The sequence below is a fragment of the Oryctolagus cuniculus genome, chromosome 14 (genome assembly GCF_051225735.1).
Source record: "Oryctolagus cuniculus isolate XC-2025 breed Fujian yellow rabbit chromosome 14, ASM5122573v1, whole genome shotgun sequence".
NCBI classification, from domain to species: Eukaryota; Metazoa; Chordata; class Mammalia; order Lagomorpha; family Leporidae; genus Oryctolagus; species Oryctolagus cuniculus.
The window spans coordinates 39,099,697-39,105,696 of NC_142880.1; positions in this window are offsets into that span (position 1 = coordinate 39,099,697).

Here is a 6,000-nt window from a genome sequence, read left to right on the forward strand (position 1 = left end):
CTCTACCTCTCACATTAAATAAAGATCAACTGAAGACAGATCAAATACCTAAGTATAAGACCTGCAATTATAAAATTTCTAGAAGACAATATAGGAGAACCACTTCAAGACATTAGTGTAGACAATGATTTCTTGGATAAGATCCCAAAAGTGCAGGCAGCAAAAGCAAAACTAGACAAATGGGATTGTATGCAGTTCACAATCTTCTGCATGGCAAAGGAAACAGTCAATATAGTGAAGGAGCAACTGCCAGGATGGGAGAAAATGTTTGTAAGCTACTTTTCTGACAAAGGATCAGACTATACCAGGGAACTGGGGAAAAAACATCAAAACTCAAACTCAACAACAACAAAATGACCAGTCAAGAAATGGGCAAAGAACTAAATAGATAGTTCTCTAAAGAAGAAATATAAATGGCCAACAAATGTATAAAAATATGCTCACCATCACTAGCCATCAAGGAAATGCAAATCAAAATGACCAAGAGCGACACCTCACTCCTGTGAGAATGATTGTTATCACAAATACAGAGAGTAACCAGTGCCGGCGAGGATGTGATGAAAGGGAACACTTGCACAATGTTGGTGGAAATGTACATTAGTGCACAACCACTATGAAAACACTAAGGAGTCTCCTTAAAGAGCCAGAACTAGAACTTCTGCTTCACCCATCAATCCCATTACTGGGTACATCTTCAAAAGACATGAAATCAAAGGGATTCTCGTTCCACCACGTTTATAGCCACTCTGCTCAAAATAGCCACGTCGTGCAATTAACCAAGGTGTCCATCATCAGATGAATGGAAGAAGAAAATAGTATGCACATACACACAATGGGATATTATTCAGCCATGAAAAACAATTAAATCCTGTCATTTGTCACAGAATGGATGGAGCTAGAGGACATTATGTTAAGCAAATTAGGCCAGACAGAGACAAATGCCACATGTTCTCCCTCACAGGTGGAAGTTAAAAAAAAAACAGAAAACCCTTAGTTTGAACACTCAGTGAATGGTGATTACTAGGAGGTGAAAGATTTAGAGAACAGAGGTGTTTGTAGAGTGAGATCAAAGCATAAGTTCCTAGCTTACACAGCACGGGGGGAGACCTTGGCTCATAATAAGCAAGTATAAATCGGATGAACACAGAATAAAGAAGCTCCAAGCCTCCAGCCATAAACTAATATCAAAGAAGGAGAAGTGTTGACTCCCCTGACTCGATCAGCACTCATTCTATACAGGTATTGAGATGTCACGATGCAGCTCCCAAAACATGCACAGTTATTTTCAATAAAATGCTTTAAAAAGCATTTTTAAAATTCTTTACAAAATGTAATCATGCAAATATCTGTATTAATAAAAAATCCGTCACATCCTCGGTAGAAACAGAAGGCATCCGGCAACATAACTCTTTGAGGTATGGAAAGAATCTTGAACTTTCCCCCACTCAGCTCTCTCAGTTCCTGCAGCCCAAGGTACCCACTCCGTCCCTTAGAACAAGCTCTTGTGTAGTACATGGTTGAGAGGCAGAGAGAGAGATGCCTGCACAGCTTCTCGCTTTCTGAGGTCTAGTGGCCCCTCAGTCAGACTCGGGTTTGGACCTAGCCATTCCAAAGGCATAACAAGGACCCACGCCCTAGGACAGCTAGGATTGCCCAAGATTCTGCCCAGGTTGAAACCTATCCTAGCAAGCTGGCGCCGCGGCTCACTAGGCTAATCCTCCACCTTGCGGCGCCGACACACCGGGTTCTAGTCCCGGTTGGGGCACCGGATTCTGTCCCGATTGCCCCTCTTCCAGGCCAGCTCTCTGCTGTGGCCAGGGAGTGCAGTGGAGGATGGCCCAGGTGCTTGGGCCCTGCACCCCATGGGAGACCAGGAGAAGTACCTGGCTCCTGCCTTTGGATCAGCGCAGTGCGCCGGCCGCAGCGCGCCGGCAGCGGCGGCCATTGGAGGGTGAACCAACAGCAAAGGAAGACCTTTCTCTCTGTCTCTCTCTCTCGCTGTCCACTCTGCCTGTCAAAAAATAAAAAACAAATAAAAAAAAAAACCTATCCTAGCAGAAGGCCTGTTTCTCCCTCTGTCCCTGGTTAGGTCAAATACACTTTGTGAGGCACCCCTCTAATGGATCAGTGTAGGGACCAGTCTCTGCCCATCTGGCAGACCATGTCAGTCCCCCCAAATCCCTCTTAAGTCACATAGTCTAATGAACCCTGCTTTCCTTAAAAATGAAATATGACCAGGCCGGCACTGTGGCATAGCGAGTAAAGCTGCCACCTGCAACACCAGCATCTCACATGGGCACTGGTTTGAGTCCCAGCTGCTCCTCTTCCAATCCAGCTCCCTGCCAATGCACCTGGAAAAGCAGTGGAAGACGGCCCAAGTCCTTGGACCCCTACACCCATGTGGGAGACCTGGAAGAAGCTCCTGGTTCCTGGCTTTAAGTCTGATCCAGCTCTGGCCCTTGCAGCCATCTGGGGAGCGAATCAGCAGATGGAAGACCTCTTTCTCTCTCTTTCTCTGCCTGTCTCTCTCTGTAACTCTGCCTTTCAAATAAATAAATAAATCTTTATAAAAAATGAATTATGACCCAGAATGGTTTCTTCCAGGGCTGATTTTCAGTTTAGCTAGCACATCTCATTCTATGGGGAATTCCTAATGCCAACAGCTCACTTTCCAACCAGGTGAGCAGGCCTGTGGCAACACCCTGAGAGCACCTGCCACCAAGCTGACAAGAAGACCAGCGGGGAGCGGAGGGGAGATTTGACATCCTAAGCCACTTTCTATGATTGGGGAAGCCCATGTTTGCAGAGCCTCAATTTCACAGATCAGAATTTTCTTTAAACACCTGATGTATAATCTAGAATTAACCTTCTCAAAGGCAGAGATATTTTTATCAGTTTGTATACAGTTGTATCCTAGCACCTGGAACCGTGCTTGATATATAGCAGATACTCAATATTTTCTTATTTCTCTTCTTTTTAAGAATCAAGCATGGAGCTGGCACTGTGGTACCGCAGATAAAGCTGCCGCTTGCAGTGCCAGCATCCCATTGGGTGCCAGTTCAAGTCCCGGCTGTTCCACTTCCAATCCAGCTCTCTGCTATGACCCGGGAAAGCAGTAGAAGATGGCCCAGTCCTTGGGTCCCTGCACCTGTGTGGGGGACCCACAAGAAGCTCCAGGCTCCTGGCTTCGGAATGACCCAACTCCTGCCACTGCTGACATTTGGGGAGTGAACCAGCGGATGGAAGACCTCTCTCTCTGTCTCTCTCTGTAACTCCACCTTTCAAATAAATAAATGAATCTTTTTTTTAAAAAAAAGGAATCAAGCAATGTTTTCTATGTAGTGAAATGCACAAATCCTAAGTGTATGGTGTGTCTTGGCAAATAGAGATAGCTATAGCACTAGCGTTTCATTTGAACTCTATACAAATGGAATCACCCACTATGTACACTTTACTCATAACTTCCTTTGTTTTACTCACTCTTTTCAAGATTCATCCCCTTTGTTGCAGCTTTCAAGGATTCGTTAGCTTTTTTTCACTATGCAAATTACACTGAGGAACGTATCAGTTGTTTTCCCGGGCAGTTGTTTCCAGAGCCTGTTGATCATGACTAAAGCAGCTACGAATATTCTTGAACAAGTGCCTGTGCAGGCATATGTTTTCAACTCTCTGGATAAATGCCTAGGAATGGAATTTCTGTGTTATAGAGGAATGGCGTGTGTTTAATTTGATGAGAGTCAGACAATTTTGTAAAGGAATTATACCAGGCGTATACATTCTCAAATGTATTTGGTGCCATTAATCTTTTTAATTAGCCCTTCTGGGGAGTGTGAAGTGGAGTCTCACTGTGGCTTTAATTGGTCTTCTTGGTGATATTGAGCATATTTGCATGCACGTGCAGATAATTTGCACTTCTTTTGTGAAGTGTCTGTTCAACTCTTGGCCAATTTTTGTAGTGGATTGCTCTTTAATATTATTATTGTTGTTTATTAAATATTCTGTTTGCAAATCTTTTGTTAGAAAATAAATTGGTTTGCCTCAGACTTGCAGAAAGCCCGACAGAGTTTCTGATGTTGATTAAATCCAATTTTTATTATTTTTTAATTGTTAGCATTTCTCATGTTCTGCCTAAAAAAACAAAACAAGCTTGGTTTATTGCGAGTTCACAGAGCTATCATCTACGTTTTCTTCAAGAGGCCTTGTATGGTGAATCCTTTCACATCAAGTTCATGATCCACCTCGAACGGATCCCGAGGGACAGTGTGATGGACGAGCTGGGATTCATTTGTCCTCTACAGCTATCGTTATTCCACACTCACTTTTGAAAAGTGCTTTTCTTTTCCTATGGAACTTCTGTGGTGTCCTTCATAGAAGACAACAGACGGTGCCCGGGGGAGCAGATCTTTCCCTGGGTTCTCTCCTGCACGACTGCTCTGCTTCGTCTACTCTTACAGCAACAGCAATTGTTTTCATAACAATATCTTTATACTCACTCTTGGAGGTAGGATGTGTGAATTTCCCAACTTTGCCCTTTTGTTTTTCAAGGTTGTTTTCACTATTCTAGTTCCTTTCGATTCCAGCTAAATTTTAGTATCATCTTGACTGTTTCTATCAGAGAAGATAGCAATCGGGACTTTAACAGGGATTACATTGACTCTCTAGGTTAAATTGGAGAAAATAATGGCAGCTCGACGGCGTTGGCTTTTCACATCCGGGAATGCGATGCTGCTCTCTCCAATTCTGTATTTCTTCTCCATTCTTTTCAATGTGTCTTATATGTCATAGTTTTCAGTACTGAGGTCTTGAACATCTTTTGATAAATCCACCCCTCAGTATTTCTTGCTTCTGCAATGCTGCTGTAGATGTAAACTTTTATATTCATTTCCATAGAAATAACTGATTTTTAAAAGGTTTGTTTATTTAATTGAAAGGCAGAGTGACAGAGAAGGGAAGAGAGAGGGAGAGGAAGGAGAGAGGGGAAGAGAGAGAGTGCACAAGAGAGCAGGTTCTCTCCCAGATGCTCACAACAGCCAGGACTGGGTCAGGCCAAAGCCAGCAGCTGGGAGCCAGGAACTCAACCCAGTTCTCTTCCATGAGGGTGACAGAAGCCGAAGTAGTTGGGCTGCCATGCAATGCCTCGCAAGCACATTAGCAGGAAGCTGGATCAGAAGCATGGGGTAACCAGGACTCAAAGTGGCACTCTAATATGGAATGTGGACTGTCTAAGCAGTAGCTTAACCCACTGCACCACAGTGCCAGTTCCAACAGATTTTTTTTTTTTTACAGGGCAGAGTGGACAGTGAGAGAGAGAGAGAGAGAGAGAGAAAGGTCTTCCTTTGCCGTTGGTTCATCCTCCAATGGCCGCCGTGGCTGGCGCGCTGCGGCCAGCGCACCGCGCCTATCCGAAGGCAGGAGCCAGGTGCTTCTCCTGGTCTCCCATGGGGTGCAGGGCCCAAGGACTTGGGCCATCCTCCACTGCACCCCCGGGCCACAGCAGAGAGCTGGCCTGGAAGAGGGGCAACCGGGACAGAATCCGGCGCCCCGACCGGGACTAGAACCTTGTGTGCCGGCGCCGCTAGGTGGAGGATTAGCCTATTGAACCGCGGTGCCGGCCCCAACTAATTTTTATATGCTGACTTTTTTATCCCAAGGCCTTGCTAAATTCATTTTAATTTCCTAGTTTTTGGTAAGTTTCTTTGAAATCACATTATCTGTTTATATAATTATCTCATCTGTAAATAAGAACAATTTTACTCCGTCCTTTTTAATCTTTCTGTGTTTTATTTATTTCTTTTTTTTTTCTTGGAGAAGATTCTGTCCACCATTTAACTCACCTGATGGATATCTTTTTTTTTAAAGATTTATTTATTATTTGAAAGTCAGAGTTACACAGAGAGGAGAGGCAGAGAGAAAGAGAGAGAGAGAGAGAGAGAGAGAGAAAGAAAGGTCCTCCATTGGATGGTCCACTCCCCAGTTGGCCCTAATGGCTGGAGCTGTGCC